Source organism: Gymnodraco acuticeps, unplaced genomic scaffold, assembly GCF_902827175.1.
Source record: "Gymnodraco acuticeps unplaced genomic scaffold, fGymAcu1.1, whole genome shotgun sequence".
In the NCBI taxonomy this organism is placed as follows: domain Eukaryota; kingdom Metazoa; phylum Chordata; class Actinopteri; order Perciformes; family Bathydraconidae; genus Gymnodraco; species Gymnodraco acuticeps.
Window position 1 is genome coordinate 451,986 of NW_022991672.1, and position 25,427 is coordinate 477,412.

Genomic DNA, 25,427 nt, shown 5'->3' on the forward strand with positions numbered 1-25,427 from the left:
ATGTTTTTTATTTTAAAGAAAATTCAGATTGAACATGGTAAAAAACTGTAAATTATTGTGTCCGTCCAAAAAATATGTTGTACTTATAGTGAAAACTAACCTTGGATGATGGGTTAGTAGACTAAAACCTTTAGGAATCCAAAGTACAATATATAATAAGTACCCTGTATCAAGATTGATGCAAAACAAGTGATATTTGACCTTTTTAGACAGATTTAGCAAAAAAAAACCTCTTCTGGGGCCATTTGGGTGGATTTTCCATATCTCTGGCCCCCCTTGCTCGATTTTGCCATGTGACATCTCTTTCTGACCGTCAGAGCCAATGGAATCGAGGGGAACTCCCACATAGTCCTTATTTGGTCATGTGTATGTGTGAGACTGCTGCATCGCCGAGACCGGAAGCAGCAGCTAGCTGTGGTGGCTACCATTAGCAGCTAGCATTTACACTCCGATTTTTACATAAAAATGGAATTATGGATTATAAATTCAATCAGTTTTTTATACATGGACGTTAAGAACCTATGGATTAACCGATTCAGCCGCGTTTTTTCTCATTTTAATGCCATTGAACACGTACTTTGATCAGATTGACAGCTACTTGTGAGACGATCTCCCTAGAAGCTTCGTAAAGGTACGTGTTGTGATGACTGTATTTGCTTCCCCTGTTGCGAGTCCGGATCACTCAGTGATGATACTATATACCTACATAATCTGTGGAGTCTCAGCTTTAATCGGATATATTGTATGTGCAGCTATGATAAGTAATAAGGGTACTTTTATCTTGAGTTCTGTGCCAATGTCCGTTAGCATTTTTCGCTCAGGGGTAATTTAGATGCTTCTTGTGAGACTTGTGCTTTGTTTTGGTAAACATGGTTTGTATCGGCAGTTAGCTGAGATTATTTCCGTTAATCTGGTATAACACATTAATAGGTTCTTAAATATTAAGATCCCCTGAGACACAGTATCGTGAAAAAAAGACCCAGGGTCCCCGTCGGCGGGGACCTTCGGGCTTAACAGGTTAAAACCATACAATCTGACTTATTTCCTTTAGTGTCTTTACACTACATCATGAATATTATACTTGAACATCTTCACAATGTGTTAGTGCTGAAATATGAACATATTACATGTTCTGGTATTAATGAGAAATGTTTTTACTCTCCGTGTTTGAACCACTTTACATCATATCTTCAGGGATTTATAACGTTATGTAACTCTGTGTTGTACTAAGCCTTACAGCCAGTTTGTATTATAGTATGTTGGGTTTTTAATGTGGTGCGCGGACACGGTTTGTTTCTATATGAATGTGCTGAAAGACTTAATGAAACCACAACATCGACCGCAGGGGAGCTTTTATTTTGGCTACAAGTTAAAAAAGCTAATGCTAATATAACAGACACAACCTTTGATACATACGTTTTGTTTAATCATTGTTTATACTTCTTATGCTTTAGCTTTCTTCACAGTCAATAACTTAAGAAACTCTGGCTAAAGCAGAGCCACAAACAAACTTAAAATATTACATTTCTGTCCACTTCTTTGAACTTCATCTCCTAGCTTGATGCTAATCGACAAGCTAACCGATTGAAACGTTGACCTGGGCCGCTTTTCTTTTTTATCACAGTTAAGATATATTTTACTTTAGCTGAGAGATAAATTAAGAGGCTTAAATAAATGTATGTTGTAATAAAAACAATAAGGGGATTGTTAGCTTTAGCCTCTTTAACACTAGCTAATCGGCTAAAGCTAAACAACTGGAACTGACCTAAAACCTTTTTTAAATCACAGTCAAGTTATATTTTACTATAGCTAGGATGTTCAAAAGAAGCTAAAACATATTAATATGAACATATCTATAAATATTAAAGGTTTTTTCTGATCTGATTAACTTTAGCTTCTCCAGTCCGAGCTAATTGGCTAAAGCTAAACAAGTTAAAACAACACAAAGTCGTAGTTCAGCTTTTCTTTTTTGACTTTTTACAAAGCTCAATTTCCTAGTTTATTTTGACAACATTCTTATTCCCATCAACATGTAGCCCTTGTTTATTTTTACTCTAACACTAGTAAGGCTTCTTAAATTATATTTATTTGCAGCTTGATTAAGTGTCTGTTACCCATCTAATTCAGCTATGTTTAAATCATGTCTGTATTTGTATTTTCAGTCTGAAAGCTTTTAATCCAGCGTTTAAACATTTTATTTGACGTTAAATTCCCTTTATTTCAATGAAAAAGTTGCACATTTGACAGAAAAACAAACTGTGCAGAATAAGTAGGGATATCCTCTTTAAAATAATTACAAGTACAATTACTGAACACCAATATTTGTTTCTAAGTTGGGCTCAAAACTCAGACTTAGTAACATTATTTATCAGTTTGTTTTCTAATAAATACTCAGTTTCAATAGGTATTTTTATTGGTCCAGTTAAGCTCTTTCTTTGCCAAATGGAATTCCTTTAAAAAAAAAAAAAGGTTTGATTGTCTAAACTTTGATTTAATTCTTCCTCGGTTTATTTTGTGGTTTCTCAGGTTCTGCTTTCGTCTCGTTTACGTGAACGTTGTGAACTTTTCTGTCGGCTGCTGTCTTTCGGATACAATGGTTTTATAAACTGGTGTCGTTGTATACATAGGTGTACGTTTTTTAAATGAAATGATTGCTCTTCTTAAATTGTAATGTACATTTTTTAAAAAAGTAAAATCAAAACACTGACAGTCTCCTGTTTTTAATTGTTGCTCTGCGCAGTACCACGTTCAGCCTGTTGGTGTCAGTAGAGAGTCGGAGGAGACTATGAAACACAAACGGTACATTCATAAACACACTAATTTCTCTTTATGGCAGGGTAGAGCGAAATGCAGACTCCACAGAAAATTCCTTTATTCCAAGGTCAAATGGAAACTAACAGAACTCTTCCCCGTGAACACAGTGAAGACTAACAAGGAACTAACAAAGACAGACAGAAAAACCAGAACTTAAATGCACACAAGACTAATCAAAGAAACAAGAGACAGGTGAGGAGGGAGGAGAAAACACAGGGGCACCAGGTGAACACAATCGGGTAATCAGACAGGAGGGAACACAGAAAGAAAGCAACAGGCAAGACAGGGGGTGAACACTTTTCAAAATAAAACAGGAAACCAGAGAAAGAAAAAGGACAAAACAAAACACAGACAGATCGTGACACTTTAGTTATTATTTCAGATGACTTTAAACATGCATTAGAATTGGACCTCAGGAATTAAAAATAATGTTGTATTATTTTAATGTTACATTTGATTTATTATTTAAATTATTATATATTTATTTTCATTTAAAATGTAAAATATATATTATTTGAAGAAATGGTTCTATATATTTATGAAAAGCAAAAAGCAAAAATGCCTCGCAGACGTTCTTCCGTTTACTTTTTTAATAAATAAAAACAAATGGTCCGTAGATACACGGATTAATCTCCCTCCATCATGTTGATTTGAATCCGAAGTTCTGAACATGAGCCCGCCCCGCTCGACCTTCTGAGCCAATCACAGCACAATAATGTTTCCGTTTCCACTATACTTTCTCTCACACATACATACATACATACATTCTTCTCTTGCATACATATATTGTCTTCAGCCATGCATATACTGTTTATAATATTAAATGTAAACATTGAATGAATGTACATAAGAGCAAAATGTATAAATATGAGCGTTAAAATATATGAATATGAGAGCTAAATGTATATATGTGTGGGTGAAAAATGTATAAATATGTGAGTGACAATGTGTGCATTGAAATATATGTATGTGAGAATGAAAATGTATGTACAGTATGTAAAAGGAGAATGTATGTGTGTGAGAGTGAAAATATATGTACGTGTGTGTTACGATCTCACTATAGGGATGAGGTAGGCAACACACACCAGAATGGAATTGGTAATTCATTATAATAGGGTTTAATGGGATAACCAACAGGTGTACAACAAAAGGAGGACAAAAATAGCCTAAGCCAAACTAAAGAGCCAAAAGGGCACAGGTAAACTGCTAAACAGAAAGAGGACTCTAAAAGGGAGTCTAAATCCACACCTGGCTACACCGCTAATTACCACTAATCACTGCTAATGGGGAGGCCGCAGGGAAATGCAGCTAACACAGGGGAACCAAAACACGCTACTCTAACACATATCTAAACACACTACTCTAAACACATAAACCACACGCTACACACAACACTAAACACGGATCACACAAGTTCTGACAGTTTAACTCTAACGTGTCCACGACACAGGAGCAACAATGAGTGAGGCGTCTGATCGCAGCAGAGCCTCCCGAGTGATAGGTGTCCGCAGGCTTTGTAGTCATATCCGGAAGGTGTGCGTTGGGGCTGCACGGGGATTGGAGTGCGTCGGGCCCGGCGTGCTGCAATCAGTGTCCTCGGAGGCGGACCAGGAGATGGCAGCCAATGACGTTGGAGCAACTACACAGCTCATTTACATGTATACATATACAGCAAAAATAATTACAAGGACCGGATAGGCGACAACCATCACAGTATGTAAAAGGAAAATGTATGTGTGTGAGAGGACCAGTATGAATTACGGCCTGTACGTACCAACAAATGGTCCAAAGATACACAGATTAATTAAAATATATGAAAGAGAGCTAAATGTATATATGTGTGAGTGAAAAATGTATAAATGTGTGCATTGAAATATATTTGTATGAGAATGAAAATGTATGTAAAAGGAGAATGTATGTGTGTGAGAGAGGACCAGTATGAATTACGGCCTGTACGGCCCCTCATATGAAACACTACTTCCAGTATCATTCAATGAACACACATTGAAATATAACCTGGCCTTTGACCTCATTCACACAGTACAACTGAGGTATTCTTAGACAGATATCTGTGTGTTGGGACGTACTGAGAGATTGCACATGTGTTCACTGCCTCATAGCATATTTTCGTTTACTCAGTGCAGACAGGTTGTCTTGAATCTTGAAGACACTGCCCTTATTTTAATCTCTTAGTCCTTGAGCCAACTCCCTATTAGAGAACGTGCTATTCAAGCATTGTGTCGCTAACGGGTGAAGGTACGTCACCATTGGTTGACAGTTTTGAAAGGTTGGGCTATTTTGATTCCTACCTCAAAATGAGTTTCAGTCCCATCTGTACTCTGAGTGGTTTGTTCATATATCATCAATAGCCAGATGTATAGACTGATTATTGATGATTGCGTTAAGGATTATAACATCTGTTTCCCTAAAAAACATGTGGAGAATAGATTTCTCTTAAAGGCTGCTGACAGTTTTTGTGGATGTATGTAGTGGTACAAACCCATATCAAAACCCCCCTCTGTAAAAACCTTTGACTCTAATAAGTCGACAATAAAACAAGAATGTGATCCTGGCTTTAACCAATGTACACATTTCTGTGCTGTTTCTGTATGAGTTAGTATATTTAAAGATAACATTTCAGAAAACGTGTACTGTAATAAAAAACAAAGTCATGATGTGAGTGAAACATTTTTTTTTTTTTTTTTTTTTTTTTTTTTAAAATTGTAATATTATTCACCATCCACCTCTTTGAAAATAATGATATTTCAAATGATAAGCTCCATCTTATAAACAGGGCAATAATAAAATAGACTTTATAAGCATATTTCATGCAATTTTGATATTTAAAAAACCCTTTATTTATCTCCCAGTCAGACGGGACGTTTGCAGTCAGTTAGTCTCACCTGTACAGGCAGTGCTGGAGTGTGTTCAAGGTGAAGAATGAGATCATAATCATTAGAAGCAGTCCAACCAGTCAGACCGCTCTCACTGACACAGGCTGCAGCCATCAGACACTTAGATTAGCTTAGTTTTGCATGTATACTATGAAAAGGGAAGAAATAGTGAGTGACAAAATACACATTTAAGTGTACTTAATATATCTCTGTACGAAAACTGAAATGTAAAAACAATTTGGCAACTTGTTTTGGTCCCAGTCAAGAAATAGCCCGACCCATAATCCCTTGTTAAACGTCTTATTGATGTTTTTACTCCTCTGATTTGGTATGGATTAAACAAACTGGATTCAGAGCTGCTGATAGGTGGATTTTGTAACCTTTGGACGGGTTGGCTTTGTCTTCCCCTGTTTCCAGTCTTTATGCTAAGCTAAGCTAACCAGTTGATGGCCTTATTTCTAACAAACATATACAGCAATCTTAATATCTATCATCAGCTGATCCAAGAGGGTTTTACATAGTTTATAAAGCTTCAGAAGAACCAAATCTATCAGACACATGTAGTTAAGTAGAAATGGAAATAGTTAAGTACATTTTTTAAGCTACTTTCCCTAAATTGAGAACTAGTGAAAACTGTACTTCAGTTAGTAAATTTAAAAAAACACAAAAAATAACATTCTTTGTTCCTTTTTTTTTTTCCATTGAGGCTTTGTTCAAACTTTACAAGCAGTGTGCAGAGAGGTGGACGAAATACAATTAACATAACACAACAGACAGCTGAGAGGTAACATTTTAATTTCCCTCATTTGTTAAACCACTGCAGCCTAATGTTTAATGATCAGGTATTGTTGATTTTCAAAGTAACTGTTTATAATGTTTTTACCAATATACTGTAATTAAAGCATGAATCCTGAATCGACCCCTTTAAAATATACCCATCATTTTTTCCTTTTAAAATTATTAAAAAACAAGTGCATTACTTCCACTAGTAATGTCTGCAAGTATGAAACACTTTTTGAAAACACAATTCTGAGACAATAAATACTTTTCTTTTCCCCCTGACATATAAAGAAGTGGTAAAAGTTTATTTCTGAGTAAATAGTTTTCTGATCACTTCAAGTCATGACGGCAGGTAGTGCAATCCGTAGAATAAACTAGAGTACATTAGAACATACTCATCAGTATTTGATGTGTTGTTATGCGTCTCATCAAGGTGAACCATATGTGATCAGATTCTGAAACATTAACAATGTGTACAATGTACTTCCCCAGTTGAATACATTTATTACATTTAGTGAGAGTGAATTTTTCTGTAGTAAATCAAATGGTTGTTCTACTCAGTGTGATTGACAGGAGAGATGATCAGAGGGGCAGAGTTTTTACCACCATTGTTAAGATGGGGACCAAAGTATGGGTAGAGTTTCTCTTTGAAGCAGCAGCCAGTGAAGGAGTAGATCAGAGCTGCAGTATCAACATCATAAAAGGAGACCAGACCCTCCTCATAATCCACAAACACCCCCACCTTCTCAGGCTGATACTTCAGAGAGAGACGGACTGCAGGACCAGCACCAGCTATGTACTTATTTTCATTCCTCAACACTATCACCCAGTAACCTTTCTGAGGAGTCAGTGTGATCTTCCCCTTCCTGTTGATCGACTCTCTGGCCACTCCTAAATCCCACTCAGTCTTCCCTTTAACCTGAACCTCGTAATAAAATCTTCCTGAAGAGAAACTCTGCTTTGCTAAGACATTAGCACAAGAATCAAATCTCTCTGGATTGTCTGGAAGATTCTTCATCACATCACCATGTTTCACTTGTTTTCCATCATCAGACAGGATGAGGTCAGGACTTGCTGTATCAGGATCAAGAGTCACCTCCACCTCAGACTGCTGGACCTTCTTCAGCTCCACCTCAGAGAGCAGCTTCTTCTTCTGTTTCCTGAGCGTCTCCTCCAGCTGAGTCACAGCTCTCCTCACAGTCCCCACATATGAAGGTGGACGGACCCTGACTTCTGTCCAGTTCTTGGTGGGTGGAGCAGCGTTCAGGGACGTGAAGCTTTGGAGGAGGTGGAGCTGGTCTTCAGAGCGTGAGAGCTGCTCCACCTCAGAGCTTCTCTTCTTCAGCTCAGAGATCTCCTGTTCCAGCTCTTTGATGAAGCCTTCAGCCTGTTCCTCTGTCTCTCTCTGCTTCTCTTTGATGGTGTCCATGAGCTCGGCCTGGCTTCTCTCAACAGACTCCTTCAGAGCGGTGAAGACCTGAACACCATCTGCTATCTCTCTGTCTGCTCCCTTCCTTACTGAGCTCCACTGAGCGATTCATTTCCTGGATCTTCAGTCGTCTCTTCTGGATCATCTGCTGAATTTCAGCCTCTGTCTTCCCCAGCTCAGCCTTCTTTCCTTCATATTCTTCTTTCAGAGGAACAACATCATGTGTCTTGTGGTCTAAAACAGTGCAGAGCATGCAGACACACACCTGGTCGGTCTTGCAGAACAGCTCCAGCAGTTTATCGTGCTTCACACACATCCTGCTTTCCAGGTTCTCCTCAGGGTCGATCAGCTGATGTTTCTTCAGGCCTGCTCTTGTCAGGTGAGGCTCCAGGTGAGTCTCACAGTAGGACTCCAGACACACCAGGCAGGACTTCAGGGCCTTCAGTCTGGTTCCAGTGCAGACGTCACAGGGAACTTCTCCTGGTTTGACAACTTGTTGCTCTGAGCTGCTGCTGCTGGCTTTCTGTTGAGCTGACTGTCTGAACTGAGCAGCCATCTCAGAGATGAAAGTGTTGACCAGCAGCTCAGGCTTAATGTTGAACACCTTTTTGCAGTTGGGACACTGACTCGGGACATTTCTGTCCCAGTGTTCAGAGATGCAGGCTTTACAGAAGTTGTGTCCACATGGTATGGCGACTGGATCAGTGAACACATCCAGACAGATGGAGCACAGAAACTGATCTTCAGTCAGCAGACAGCTGGCAGCAGACATGTCTCTCTGGGGACAAACGTTTTGAAAAAAACAAAACTGTAATTACATATTCTCTATTTGCCAGTTCATAGAGTCCTACGATCACTGGGGTAATTTCCAATTTTGAGAGAGAGAGAGAGATTTATTTTTTTTGATTTTTCAAACCACTTTTATTCACAAAGCAAATAACCAAACAGACACATTGACACACATTGACAGTTCAGACAACGACTGAAAATAAGATCCTCATTCTCCTCAGAACACAAAGCATTTTTAACCACATGGCCTCAAATTCTCCCACATTTTTTGTTAAGCAAAATTAACCGTAGTCCGCTTTCAGTCTTGCTTTAACCATCCGCTTGAAAATCGAAACTCTATCGGTATCCAATGATCCCGCAACTTTATTCCTCCTGCTGAGGTAGATGGCCATTTTAGTCTGCCCCAACAAAAAATTCAAAAGCTGACTTTTGCACTTTTGCTTCTGGCTGTACCTTCAACCCAAAATGAACATTGACTTAGAAAAAACCACATTAAACAAAATCAACATCTGAGTGAGTAACTGAAAAAGACAAAGGAGTCGACCACATTCTGTAAAACAATGAAAAATGTTTTCCCTCTGTTCACAGAAAGGACAGGCGTCAGACACTGTAGGGTTGATCACTGAAACAAACGCATTAACAGCTACCGCAGCGTGGAGAGCCCTCCACTGGAGGTCCCCACCCCTCTTAGTCAGCGGAGGCTTGTAGAGCGCTCTCCACTCAGGCCTCCCGCAGGCCCAGGTGGGCTCTCCACCGGGTGTCCACTCGCTCTTGGAGTCTGCTCTGATTCAGCACCTTTATCACCAAATAATAAAATGTTTTGTTGGACATGGTGCTAAACTTAAAATCAGTAACATTGTCCAACTTTAACAAATCAGGTGTAATCCTTTCAGGTCCATTAGGAACAGCGACTCAGCCAGACCCAGCCCACCACAGTGCTCCAATAAGGCCCGAGCTACGGGTCTCCAGACCAGGTCAGCAGGTCCAGTCAGGAACCTCTGGACGAACCGGAGCCTGAAGGCCGCCCCTCTGCTTGCCAGGTGAACCAGGCCATGTCCCCCCTCCTCCTTTGGCAGGAACAGGACGCTCTGAGGGACCCAGTGCATGCGGTCCCAGAAGAAGTCCACCATGAGAGCCTGCACCCTGGACAGCAGGTTTACGGGTGGGTCGGTGCACGCCAGCCGGTGAGCCAGCATGGAGGAAACAAGGTTGTTTAAAATAAGGATTCTCCCTTTAAAAGAAAGTTGGGGAAGGATCCAATTCCACTTCTTTTAACCGGCCTTCCACTTTCTCTATAAGCCCGTCCCAGTTCTTCAAACAAAATGTGTCATCACCAAGATAAATACCCAGGTACTTTAACCCTGCCCTTTTACAACCAAGGCCCCCAGGTAACAACAAGCTGTCAATACTGCCCTCTCCTCCTGCTAAGGCCTCACTTTTCCCCCAGTTGACTCGAGCAGATGAGATTTTGCAAAAATTGCTCACAGTTTCAGTTAAAACATTGATGTCATCTTGTTTTTTAACAAAGACCATTATGTCATCCACATACGCAGACAATTTAAAGACATCCCTACAGCCAGGAAAAGAAAAACCATGTAACTTTGACCCGGTGTAAAAAGGGCTCTATGGCCAGGGAGTAGAGCATCCCGGACAAAGAGCAGCCCTGTCGGACTCCTCTCTGAGCTTCAAAAGGAGCACACAAACTACCGTTTATCTTCAGTACACTCTCAATGTCCCTGTACAAGACCTGGATCTTGGTTATGAGACCAGAGCTGAACCCAAAAGCTTCCAGCGTCTGCCACAAGTACTGGTGTTCAACTCGGTCAAAAGCCTTTTCTTGGTCTAGAGAAATCAGACCAAGCTCACAGCCCAATGAACCGGAGAGGTCCAAAACATCTCGAATTAGAGTCACGTTGTCAGTTATCAACCTGCTTGGTACACAGTATGTCTGGTCTACGTGAATGACATGCTCCATCACTTTTCTCAGCCTCGTCGCTAACACTTTGGAAAGCAGCTTGTAGTCGGTACGGAGTAGAGACACAGGACGCCAGTTCTTAATCTCCTGCAGGTCTCCTTTCTTAGGGAGGAGAGTGAGCACAGCTCTCCTGCAACTCAGAGCCAACCTCCCGTTACTTAGACTGTCTCTGAGCACACTCAGCAGGTCGTCACCTATAACTGGCCAGAGAGCCTTATAGAAGTCTGCAGGCAGGCCGTCTATGCCAGGAGCCTTCCCACTCTGCATGCTCTGCAGGGCCTCCTGCAGCTCCTGGGCAGAGAGCTCCACCTCCAGCTCAGCATGGTCCTCCTCAGGGACGTTAGGAAGGCCCTCATAGAACGACTGCGCCACCTCTGGCTCGGCCTGGAACTCTGTTCTGTAGAGCTCTTTGTAGAACTCCACAGCACACTGACGAATGTCGGCGGACTCCTGAAGCAGCTGCCCAGCATTGGATCGAGTGCATCAGCCTCCTCTGACCATTCTTACGCTCCAGACCAAAGAACAAGTGAGAGGGAGCATCCATTTTCACGATGTTCTGAAACCGGGATCTGACCAGAGCACCCTGAGCAGAAAACCCCAGCAGGTCAGACAGAGCTGAGTTTTTACTTTTGAAAACTTCAACATGTTCTCGCTCTCCTGTGGAGTCTGCCAATCCCTGCAGCTCCACCACTTCTCTCTCCAGAGCTCTCAGAGATCTAGCCATGTCTTTGTGACATTGAAAGTGTACTGCAGGCAAAGCTGCTTGATCTTCACTTTACCTACATCCCACCACTGCTGAAGAGAATTGTACTCACTCTTAGATAAACGGTAGTTTTCTCAAAATAATTTTAAAACATTTTTAAAATGGTTGTCTGTAGGGCTGTGCGATTATGGCAAAAATCATAATCACGATTATTTGGGTCAATAATTGATATCACGATTATTTTGACGATTATTCATTGACCATTTATTGAACTTTAAAACAAATAATATTTTACCAATAAACAAGATCAACAAAATATGTTGGAGCGCACTTCCAAAACCATACTAAACATATATTAATATGATAAATAAAAATAAATTAGACCAAAATAAATTAAATCAAATATGATGCAGTGCACTGTCACAACCTACTGAAAACTCCTTAACATATAGCCAACATTTTGGTAAAACATATTCAACATATTCCACTCAGTTACACGTTGAAGGCTGGCCCACCGTCATGGTCCAGAAGTAACAGGAAATAAATGTTGAACTACAATTTAAGACCAAATTAAAATGTTTAAGCCACCATGGCAAATGCTGGTAGGGCTGCTCGTGTCAACTCTTAAAGATTTTTTGCAATAAACACCAGCCTGTTGACATGGTCTGGTTTCAGAGATGAGCGCAGGCAGGTGACAATATTGCCACCTGTACTGAAGACCCTCTCTGAAGAGGAACTTGTGGCAGTGCTGCCACATATGACACAGGAAAAAAAGAAAAGACTCTGAACCCTTTCTTTGCCATTATATAAAAATAGTGTTGCTACAAAAGTATAAATGAGGCTTACTAATAAGACAACTCAGATCTGAAGCTACAGGAATCTGCTGCAACAGTGCAATAAAAAAGACAACATTAATAGAATCAAACCCTTTTTTTGTTGCATTTTAGTAGAGTATACAAATAAATGCCTTTAAAATAGCAACACTAGTTTCTTAACCTGAATTGATCATAGACTATAATCAATTTAAACAGAACAGATCTTAATGTTTGCATTCTTATACCATGTTGTACAATAATTATAATGAATAAGTTCAAACAAACTCAAATTTACAGCTGATTAATAACGGTATCTAACTTGAGTTTGTATTATATCAAAAACCTGTTGAAATGCTTCTGTTATTGTTATTGTCCCCAGGAATGCTTCTTTCACAACTTCGCCATCTTCGAAAGACTTCATGTGTTTCGCAAGAACGTAACTGACACGATAAGATGCTCTGGTGGCAGCCTTGCTCTTGTTGTTGGGCCTGGTGAAAATGGACTGCTGTGCATTTAGCTGTCCTTTCAGGCCCCTCCCCTTTTGGGCAGAATTAGGAGGGAATTCCGTCTCGTAGCGTTTGTGCACTCTTTTGAAATGCCGCTCCTAAATTACCCTTCTTCGATAAAGCCACGCTCGCATTGCAGATGAGACAGATGGACTTTGAATTGGAATAGATACAGAAATAATCATCCTCCCACTCGGAGTGAAAATGATATATTTTGGGCTTTTTTGCTTCTGCCATAATTGCGGTCTTGTATGTGTGCGGACTGTCACTGCACTGCCCACTGCCCACCAGCCACGCCGGCCAATCACAAAGTTTTGATGCGTTCAAGTGCATTATTCTGGCACAGGAAGATTATGTTACAGGACATTAACGATAAAACAGAATATTGTTGTTCTATTTTTAGACACATCTCGCGATCGACTAGGAATCTCCCCGCGACCCTTCTTTTTAACGAGTTGCTGCTCTTGTTCTGACATCTTCGCTTGCGATGAACACATGTCACTCCCACGTGGCCGAGTGGGCTTTTAGGGAGGGGCGAAAGCACACCCAGCAAAATAATCGTATTTTGTCAATTATGCTGTTTTCATAATCGTCACAAGCCATAATCGTAATCGCGATTAAAATACGATTAATTGCACAGCCCTAGTTGTCGGCCAACAGAGAAGCATTAAAGTGCCAATACGCACTATTACACTTAACATGATTAATAAAAAGTGAGACTTGTACGAGGGAATGGTCAGAGATTCCCACTGGACTGATGGAGCAGCTTCTGCTCACATTAATGTGATGGTTAAAAACATAGACACGATCCAGCCTAGCTAGAGACAACAGGTTATCCCTAGAGTGCACCCATGTGTGCTGCCGCTGGCCCGGGTGGAAGTGCCTCCAAACATCACACAGCTCAAAGCTTTCTGTTAGTCTTATTAAGGCACTCTTCGAGGCAGCATGCGGTTCCTGGTGGTTCCTATCCAGCACAGGGTTCTCTGTGCAGTTGAAGTCACCCCCCAGGAACAGATACTCCCCACTATCACAGGTGCTAAGAGTGTGTTTCAGTTTCTCAAAAAACAAAAGCCTCTCTCTCACACTGGGAGCAGAAACATTTATAAAACATATTTTAACTTTTTCAAATTCAGCATTTATTTTGAGCAAGTGTCCTGGGATGACCTCATCGACCGTACAGGAGAAGGGTGTAAAGCCCCTCGCAAAGAGAATGGCAACCCCTCCACTATTGCTGCGCTTATGGCTGAAGAAGCCCTCCCCCCCATTCCCTCCTCCAGTCACTCTCGTTCTCAGCAGTGCTGTGAGTTTCCTGGAGAAACGTTACATTTAAACTCTTGTTTCCTAATAAAGTAAATAAAGATGCTCTCTTAGCATCCCCTCGAGCACCGTTAATGTTTAGAGAGCCCAGCTTTATGTCACTCATAATGAAATTATAGTTGCATCCTAACAAAATCAAAAACCTGGCTGAAGAAAAAAAAAAAAAAAAGATAAAACCAAGATGTACTTATTCATCATTCTTTGCAGTTTCCCCTCTAATCCTCTGAAGTATCTTCTTTAACCGAGCCTTCTCTGGGCCGCTGAAGAAAGGTTCCCCTAAGGCTTCTTTGCGCCGCATGAGAACCCTGGCAGTATTATGAAAGATCTGCAAATCTGCAAAAAAGTCATCTAACTTCACCCCCCTCCACCCCTTAGTTTCCACCAGAAAGATCTGATCCTCTGGAAAGAGTACTCCTCTCCCTTTGCTACCTCAACGATGTCAAAGAATGACTCGCTGTCACTGTCCTCTGAGTCCTCTGAGACTCCCTCTGGCTGAGAGGAGGAACACAGCGACTCCTTCTTTGACACCTTCCCTTTCTGAGCCACACTTCCTTTGCTCACTTGTTCGTTTTTCCTTTTAACAGGTAACCTTAACAAATCCTCATCCATTACCACATCCTCTAGAACAGACTCAGCCACTCTGGCTGCAGTGTGCTCACTATCTGCTTTCTGTGTGACCTGAGTGTCTGTGTGTGATACTGTGTGTACCGGCTGCCTGTGTGCTTTCTACGCGTGAAACCGTTGGCTCTGCCACGGACCGACTGACCTGCGGTTCTACCACCGGCGTTTCCGCCGCGGGCGCGGGCCCGGCCGTGGACAAAACAACCAGCAGCGGCTCCGCAGCTGGCGCGGACCCCAGCACCGGCGGCCCGGCCGTGGACAAAGGGACCTGCAGCGGCTCCGCCGCGGGCTCGGACCCCAGCACCGGCGGCCCGGCAGTGGACAAGGCAACCAGTAGCGGCTCCGCCGCGGGCACCGTCGGGCCGGCTGCGAGCACGGATACCACGGGTGAGTCACCCGCCCTCTCCGGGCACGCGCGGATCAGGTGTCCTGCCGCTCCACAACCATAACATTTCAAAATGTCAGACGTAACATGGACAGTATACACAAAATCATCAATTTTAAACTTGAGAGCCAGATTAAGTTCCCCTTCATCCTTTTTCAGGACCATAAGCACCTGTCTCCTAAAAGGCACAACGTGCTTGAGGTGCGGGGATTTGCAGCCCAGGGGGATCAACTTAATGGGAGACGCAAGCTGGCCGTATCGAGCCAGCTCTCTCTCCAACAACTCGTTTCTCAGAAACGGGGGTACATTAGAGAAGATGACTTTTTTAGCTGGAGTGACCAGGGGTAGCACGGGTAACAGCGTCCCTTTAATCACTAGCCCGCTCTCCACCAGCTGGTTAGCTTTCTCCGTGTAGTCTAAAAAAATAACCACTGCACTGTTCATGCGGGAGGCAGATTTAACTCTGCCATATCCCACCACAGCCCCCACAGCCAGACCACACTCCTCCACCGACACACCGACAGGTGGAGAGAGCTTGATGGCGTGTTGGCGAGTCAGCTTCTCTAACACAGCGCAGCTGCCACGGAACGCCATGCCGGGCGGCGTGACTGCAGCTGCAGCCGCTCGACAAACAATTAGACAAACAATTCACCAGTGCAACCAAACAACACCACCAAAAAACACCAAAGTCGGTGAAGTGATGCACAAAGACATAAACTATCACCCAGAGAAAAATGAATTGTTAACAATGGTTTGAAAAGTTGTACAACTCTAAACGATCGCTCTCCGCTATACTCACCGGTCCACTCACAATCAGAGAGAGAGAGAGAGAGATAGATAGATAGAGAGAGAGAGAGAGATTTTTGTTAGCATCTGATGCTAGCTTGGAGCTAATAGATATAAGGAGGTGTTTCTACAAGCTGGAGGGAGAGCTAGCCCGTGGACAGTGGCGGCGCAAGAGTATTTTTGTTGGGTAATCTATGGTAGAGCTAACCCATACAGTGGTGGGGCTCAAGTCAGTATTTGCAATGTAATTACATACACGCTCCCCTTGACAGTGAAACGCCACGCGTGAGGTTTAGATTATTTCCCTGTCTCAATCCAAATTGAACTGTATGAAATAAAAAGGCACATTTGTCTTGTAGTAAATAAAAAGGGCGACCTGAAGCCAATCCTGCAATTCCCCACAGGTGAAAGAGTTGACATGCTGAAAACCCAACCCCTGCAGGGGGGTCTGAGGGGATTCTCCCTCAGGAGACTTTTTTAAATACTAACATAAAATACACATTCTAGTTCTCTTTTGAGAAGAAAAATAAATAAATCTATCACTAAACGACATATATAAAAAATGAATGCCATTTTAGTTTTGTGTTACTTTGTTCTGAAAGCTGAACCTGCTGCTCCTCACTGAAGAGGGAAGAGGCTGTGAGTTACTTTACATTGTGGATAAGGGTGGATAGCCCCCATTGTTCTGTGTGTCAAAATAAAAGACAGCCCACACACCTATCAATCATCAAACCGTGGGGTCTTATTTCATTACGTAATGTTGTATCGATGTATATAGAGATGTACTACAGCAGGGGTGGGGAACCTCCGGCCCCCGGGCCGTATACGGCCCGCGAGACCATTTGGTATGGCCCTCGAGGTAATTTATAAACACACGCAAAAAAGAAAAAAATTTAAAAAATCTAGACCGCAAAATAATTAAACAAGCGAGTGCCTGTTTTTCCTGGCAACGGTCATGGTCCTTGAACACAACACGAGCCTAACGTGTCATCACGTGGTATAATACCACGTCCGACGGGGGTGCAATTCTGACGGAGAGCACCAGAACGCCGCTCCGGCACTTCAAAAAATGGCAGTACCAATAAATCCGTATTGTTAGAAATTAAAATCAATGTTTTGATGGCATAATGTACCTTAAATGTACCTTCAGTTTAAATGCTGTTTTATACTGAAAAACCAGAAAATTATTGTGCACAACCAGTTAAGCTTTTATTCTGAAAATCCTTCATCTCCGGTTAGCATGTGGCTAGTTTACCATTTCTTATAGAGGTTAATTTAGTAGCGAAATGACATGGAGTGATGCACACCGAAACCTACTGATTTTAACACTGCAACTATAGATGTATTATTATTGCTGAATATTAAATGAAGGTACAGTTTATTTGAATAAAGTTATTGTTTACAGACCTGGGTAAGATGTGACAACTTCCGGAATGACCAGAAACCAAACCAGCCGTGAAGTATTTTCTGTATTTTTTAGAATATTAACTACAACGTTTAGAATGTGTTAAAGGAAAAGTGATGAAAGACAATATGAGGAGAAGAGGCGTGTTTAAGTATGTATTGAATGTACAATGCCTGAATCCTCTGTTTAAACGTAACAACGGACATTAAGATGTGGAGGGCCGGCCCGCAGGGAGGAGCCTACAGAAGCTATATAAGAGCAGCACCTGAGCGGTTCGGCCTCTTTTCTCTGCTAGCGAGGGCCAGAGACAGCTGCTTTTCTGTCGGACAATATCCTGTTTGTGACTGTACCGCGCCTTTTATTAATTAAAGTACCAATTTGAAAACATCTCAGAGACTCCATTTAGTCTCCCTTTTAAGCTTCTCTTTCCTGGACGCGAGAATAACCATCACAGTTAACAGTACCGGTCCGTACACATGCTGCAGTTTTGGCGTGGCTGTGTCTTTAGTTGAAAGCCCAGTGGCGATCTGCTCATCTGTCACACTGATCATAACTTTGTTGTTATTAGCATCTGGTTAGCTAGCTATGCTAATGAATATAAGAAGCTTTTTCCACAACCAGTGAGGTAAAGGCACATCTTTATATGATCATTATAGTTATAAAAAAATAAGAGAATAAAGTAAACAGGTATAAAATACTATATGACAGTAAAAAAAAGTTGTTATTAATAAACAAGAATACAGTTTGAAAGGAGAGTGATTTGTAAAATATCCATAAAGAAAAAGAAAATCTGCTTCCAGTTCTGTTTCATATGGGTGATGAGAGATGTTTCCATAGATCTCTTCATGTTGCTCTCAAAGTGCACCAGATTGATGCTTTAACTTCAACATTTAAAAAAAAATCTTCCCGGGGGAGCATGCCCCCTAGAGGAGGTTAGGTCCCCCCCCACTTAAATCATGTCCATGGATAGGAAACTAAATACATTTACATTTCTTGTGTCCATATCTTTCTGTTTGGTGGTCATGCCACACCGTGCACGAGTCATGGTGAGATATCTGGATTAAGAGGTTGCTCTTTCTTTGCACAGCATGAAAGAAAGGCCAAATGAAATGGGCTGTGATTTTTAAGCAGAGGTCAATAATTTGTGCGGCCCTCGGAGGATGTTGAAAAAATTGAAATGGCCCTTGAGAGGAAAAAGCTTCCCCACCCCTGTACTACAGCAAAAGTATTCTCCGTCGGGACTTCCTGCAACAACACCACGCCGTTATCGTGATTCTGATTGGCCAGAAGACATTATCAAAGATGTTCTATTGAGACTCCGTGACAAAAGTTTTGAAAACCATTTCTAGTCTTCGTTATTTCCAGACAAGTGGCTACTGAAACCAATCTTACGAACTGCTGTCTGTGCAATTTACTCCGCGCGAGTTGGCGGACTTTATTTTGCTTACTTTAACATCATTTTTCACGGTGGGGCTAATCCATTTCTTAGTATGGCTGTAGCCTACCCCAGCCATACCCTGGCGCCGCCACTGCCCGTGGACCCCCCTAGAGGATGTGAGGTCCACCCATAAATAAAATAGGTTCACATCAGTGTTAATTTTGGCAGCTGTTTTTGATTTAGTCTTAAGACAAAAATGGTTATTAGTTTGTCACATTTTAGTCATTCCTATCCTTCGTAGTTTTAGTCTAGTTTTAGTCGACAAAAACTCAAAACGTTTTAGTCTACTTTTAGTTGATGAAAAATTACTTTTAGTAAAAAAAAAAGGTTTTCTCTCTTTAAACCAATTCAGTTAAATACAGGTTTCTGACATTGGAATCAAGGTGACAGCATCAAGTGTTGAAATTCGTAAAGCAACATTTCCTTCTCTTAACACTTTACTTGTGTAATATCTAGGGATGGGTAACGCTAAGGTTTTTAACGGTACTACTATTATCGATACTGCTCATCGATCCGGTACCTTAACGGTATTCTTGTAGGTACTTTTTGTTATTTTTTAAAGGGAAAAAACTAAACAAATTGTTAACCGAATTAACATTGCTTTATTTACATGTGAAATAAATAAATAAAATATGTGTAATTATGTTATTATATTGTACTGTACTTGAGTAAAATGTTGAGGTAGGCTACTTAGTACTTCTACTCCACTACAGTTCAGAGGTAAATGATGTAATTTTACTCCACCACATGTATTTAATCCCTTTAGTTACTTTATTGATCTGGATGAATGATGTGAAATATAATCAAGTCTTAAATCAGACTTTAGTTCCACCTGGAGTAAATCCACAAGCTACCCTGCAGTATACAAAGTCATTCAAACTAGCTGCACCTTCACCAGCTTTGAGAACACTTTCATGACCAATCATTATAAAACATATCATATATATTATTCTGAAATGGACCAATCTGCACCATGACTACTTTTATACTTTTACTTGAGGAACATTTTGAATGAAGGACTTTTACTGTAACAGAGTTTCCTACACTATGGTATTTGTTTTACTTAACTACAAGATCTGAGTACTTCTCCCACCTCTGCGCACCTGATGTGATAACGTTACTCGTAATTGGCGCAACAGAGCTACTTAAGGAAGTCGAAAATTGTGCATTTCTCCGATTGAATATGACGCATTTTCAATCAATCAATGTTTATTTATATAGCCCAATATCACAAATGTTACATTTGTCTCAGTGGTCTTCACAGTGTGTACAAAATATCAGTATGACAATACGACACCCTCTGTCCTTAGACCCTCACATCGTACAAGGAAAAACTTCCAGAGAAAACCCACAGTTTAAAGGGAACATGGGAGAAACCTCAGGGAGAGCAACAGAGGAGGGATCCCTCTCCCAGGACGGACAGACGTGCAATAGATGCCGTGTGTAAATCGAAAAGATAATACATTTACAACATAGGTAGACGTAGACCAAATGTTTGGAAATGCATGTGTCTATAATAAGAAGATGAATCCACGAGGATGTCAACAATCTTGTGGGAGCCTTCAGGGAAGTAGTATTTTTTGGCCAGCTGTCTGGACAGACTACTGTACTCGTGTCAACGCCCTAACGCCATAACACTAATGGCAAACAAGCTTTGTCCACATCGAGCCTTGTAGAGTGTCTCTATACTCTCTGAACGCTCCGTCCCCGGCAGATCTCTGTGTCCGCTGCAGCGTGTCTGTTAGGCCCCGCCCCCCGCACACAGAGACACAGGGAGATCGCTCTTCTGGAGTGAAGAGAGCGAAAATAATGATATTGCAAGTTAAACATAAGATGCATTTTGACAGACAAGATGGACACTTGGGGGAAAATATGCTGCATTTTGAATGTCTGATAGTCCACCATTAACACCTTAGTCCCGTCTCGTCAACGAAAACTAAATATACATTTCGTCATAGTTTTCGTTATCAAGAATCTATTTTTAGCGCGTCATCGTCTTAGTCATGTAAAAAAGGTTGTTGACGAACATTTTTCGTCCTAGTTTTCGTTGACGAAATTAACACTGGATAGGATACTAGATACATCTACACACTCATAATATACCCTCCTGGGACCCGAGGAAAAAAGTGTCTTCCAATTTCCTTTTTTTTGTGATTTCCTACCTATTTAGGGTTAAAAAAACATCTTGCAATTTAGACTTTTTTTATTTTATTTTTATTTTAAAATGTTACAGTATGTCCACTGTAGAGGACGTAGGGACCATATTAGTTTGAAAAGACAGCCAAAATTAACAGATGGACTATGTAACGTATTATGGTTATAGAGTGATATTAATACAATAATACATTCACCTTTATTTAAAACATGAATAAGTAATTGATCTGAACATTGCTGTTTATTTGTATACAAAACTAGCTTGTTTTTTTGGTGAATCTTTCCAGATCTTCAAAGACTTTGTAGTCAATGTAGTGGGAAAGTACCTCATTGACTCCAGTCAGCACGGGCTGTAGGGTCATCTTGACTAGTTTGATGGATCTGGTCTCCATTTGACCTGCTCATAGAAACAAAGCTTGCATTCCTGAGGCAACTCTCATTTTTCATGGCTCCACTTAAAATAAAAACAACAATAAGACATACGTGCTACTCTTGGCCCACAGAGGGCCATGTCTTTCCAGCTCGTCCCTATCTGTCTCTATGTATCTATCTGTGAGCTCATCCTGCATCTTTCCCCCCCTTCTTCTTGACCCTCTTCTATCCCAGGTGTGAAAGCCTCATCTCTCTCATCATCTGAGAGCTCAACATCTGAATCTCCCTGAACTATCTGGTACAGAAAATGTCTGCTTCAGTTCCGTCTCCTGCAACAATATTGAGTCATAAAGTCCATGAAGATAGTCCTGACGTCCACTAGAATGGACATTTATAAAAGGGCTGTTATTTGAAAACTTGAATTATTTAATTGCATTCAGAACTAATTATATAGTTCCTCACATGTTAATAAACAAGAACATATATGATTTGAAGGTAAAAATGACAATTATTCAACAATATTTGACTTCTCCTCCTGCTTCTATACCATTTTGTTTTTCGTATGCCAGCCATTTTGGATGAAAAGAAAGAGGAACTTCCCAGCATGCAATTTTAAAGCAATGACATATCACTGGAAAGACCAGGATGTCCTCTGTACAGCACATCAGGGATTGGTAGAGTAGCTCAAAAGAGTAAAAGGAGATGCATGTTAACAAAATGTCCACTACAGTGGACATTTTCAATGGGCTGGGTCCCAGGAGGATACACTAAACATTTTTGAGGGATTTAAAAAAAAATATCTAAATATTTGTAGAAAGGCAGGAAATGGGATTCAAATCAAGAACATTTTTCATTGCGAAGGACCCCCTGTTTTGTGTCCGCCATACTTCTCAAACCAAAGTTACACCCTATACTATGAACCCGAAAATGTATACAACACCAACGTTTTATGTAAGAAATGACATAGACCAAAACAACCAAAATAATTTAGGTTGTTTTGTCTGTAAGAATTCAAATTCAAGTAAAAATGAAATCTGGAAAGTCATAGCAGCATTCAGTTTAAACTCTACGAAACACAATGTGTAAGCTCTAATACTGTTGGGGGATTTTGCCGTTGTTGAACAGAGGAGTGAAACCTCCTGCTGAGCATCACTGAAGTTAATACTAGTTGTTAAAAAACAGTAAACGTTATCAGCTTCAAAAGGCAGACAGCAGTTACTACAGAAACAGGTTCAAAGCTCAAGGCTACTAACCACAGTGTGTACAAATGATACAAGATGAAATATGTAATTGTCATGCCTTTTATAAGCAACACTTGTAACATAACACCAGATCCCTTGCTTTGGACAGTCCAGAACAAATCTACTATTTAGATTCTACTTTGTTTAATAGAGTCAATTATAAAGATGTTTTCAAATACAGGAAATATGAAAATAAGTATAAGCTAATGCTAGCTTTGACTGTATGCTCTCTAACCTAACCAGAGTTTACATTGTATTTGTGGCTGTTGCTAATGTAAATATTGAGTTTTCTATAACTGACACATTTATATTGTGTAATATTCTTTATATCGTAAAATGGATGTAGTCAGATTCAGATTGTAATCCAACTTTGACTAAATGTTTAGTAAGTGATGTGTCTGTAGTGAACTCACCAGTGTTTGCAGAGTCCTGCTGTGTTGTTGAGAAAAAGCTGCTGGATTCAGTTGAGTGTTTCTTCAGAGAAACAGAGACGTGTCTCGGCTGCTGCTCTGCTGTCGCTCAGACAAACAACAACTTTCAGTTCCGGGAAATTGAAACTCTTCTCTTAGCGTTTAGTCCCTCCCACCGGGGAAGCATGGAGAGACGCAAGGAAACCACGAGAAGCAGATAAATGAGTTTTAAGAGCAATGGGACTTCCTTTCCTCCGGAGCGTCACGTGAAGCGATGTCCTTTGTGATGACGCAGCACAGCTGATAGTCTGACAGCAGCTCTGTCCCCGTTATTTCCACACTCACCCTCGCCTCTGTTAGCACACATTTACTGACACAAACATTTGTATCATCTGTTGTAGACCAAATAAATAAAAATAAGAACTCATTCTCAAAAAAGATAAAAGCCATTCTTAAAATGTATAAACGAACAATAGTTTGATTAACATTGATTGCACAATATAAATAAAATAATTGAGAGAAGAAAAAGAGATATTGTAGTGCTGAGAGATAGGGAGAATGAAGGTATGAAGCTAGCTTTAATGAGCAGCAGAAACGGACATGTTGTCAGTTCGCAGCCCAAGAAGACAAGAGGAAGAAACCAGGGCCCTTTCTCATTTCTCTAACTCCCCTCCTCGACTCCTATCCTCGACTCCTATCCTCGAGACTTAAGAGGCTTCTCAATACTCAAATTTCCTCGGTCCTCCGGTAGTGACCCGGAAATGAATTTCAGCGCGCCATTTTGAAGGACATCTAATTTCTCTAAATGCAGACCGAGGACCGAGGATCGAGCATTGAGGAGGCTCTCTGGAGGAGCTATAACCGAGGATACACTGATGGTTCCTCCACGGCTCCTCCGCGGATGCATTTCCGGGAACGGTGAAGCCGCTGACGTCACTTCTTCTTCTTCTGCTTTGGGTTTACTGGCAGGCCGCAAACAACTTCACGGCGTATACTGCCACCCGAAGTCCCCGGCCGGAAGTCCCCGGAGTTGGGGACTGGCTTCAGTAGAAGCTGCTGCTGCTGCTGCTGCTGCTGCTGCTGCTGCTGCTGCTGCTGCTGCAATCCGCCCAGCCAATCAGAAATAGTAACCTTTTTCTCCCACGAAAGTACCTGTTCTCTAGCAGGGACTGAAAAGGGGGTACAAAGTTTCTCATGAACTAATTTATCTTCTGGATGTTTTTGGTGTCAACGCAACATTTCGGAAATATATCAGAACTAAAGTGGGAAAAGTACTGCTGTGTGAACGCGCCTTATGGACTGTACCCAATATTTGTAATCTACATCCATTATGTTGACATTTCTAATGTAAATCAAAATGAATGCTGCACAATAATTTGTAATAGTTTTTAAAAAAATCGTTTGAATTATATATGGATTTTCTTGGTAATGAATTACTTTTGACGGTAAAAAAAAGAGTTACTGGTACTTATGACCCTTTTTGAGTAAAGTATCTCTCAAAAATGTAACTTTTAAAATAAATATTCACTTAAGACGATAAAATGTAAAGAATAGAAGGAAATTGGCAAATTTGAGATTAAGAAACAAATTATTTCTGAAATGTTCGCATGAAAAGTTTTTTTAAAATGATAAATGTATTATCAGAAAATTATTACTAGCCATTGATGCAATATATCATGGTACGAAAAGGACTCAACGGTATGTTGTTCTGAAAGCCCTTCTTTTTGTACAAGTAGTATTGTACGGCAGAGTTTTACCACTTTGTGCAATGCAAAGATTTGTATCACCTGGTCATTTTCAGACAACACTCTTTGAGTTAAAGATCTCTCCCAAACTTAACTTTAAACATAAATATTCCCTTTAGTATGATTCAAAAAGCAAAGGATAGTAGGAAAATTACCATCTTTGATACTAAAAACAGCATTATTCCTGAAATGTTTGCACTTTAAATGGTTTATATATAATCCATAAAAGTTGGCTTTAAATATTTCTTGTTATTTGGTCGTTACAGTTCAGTACTTGGTACAAAAAATAACATTTTGACCCGCTTTGAGTTATGAAAATCACCTTTTTGTTCAAATTAGCATTTTAAAACCCTAAAATCTGACTTATTTCCTTTAGTGTCTTTACACTACATCATGAATATTATACTTGAACATCTTCACAATGTGTTAGTGCTGAAATATGAACATATTACATGTTCTGGTATTAATGAGAAATGTTTGTACTCTCCGTGTTTGAACCACTTTACATCATATCTTCAGGGATTTATAACGTTGTGTAACTCTGTGTTGTACTAAGCCTTACAGCCAGTTTGTATTATAGTATGTTGGGTTTTTAATGTGGTGGCGGACACTGTTTGTTTCTATATGAATGTGCTGAAAGACTTAATGAAACCACAACATCGACCGCAGGGGAGCTTTTATTTTTTTTAAATATAACATTTCTGTCCATTTCTTTGAACTTCATCTCCTAGCTTGATGCTAATCGACAAGCTAACCGATTGAATCGTTGACCTGGGCCGCTTTTCTTTTTTATCACTGTTAAGATATATTTTACTTTAGCTGAGAGATAAATTAAGAGGCTTAAATAA

General features: G+C 40.6%; 1 pseudogene; it reads right to left on the reverse strand.

Moving 5' to 3' along the window:
• Positions 1–6,486: 6,486 nt before the first annotated feature.
• LOC117534502 lies at positions 6,487–22,971 on the reverse strand (annotated as a pseudogene).
• Positions 22,972–25,427: the final 2,456 nt, after the last annotated feature.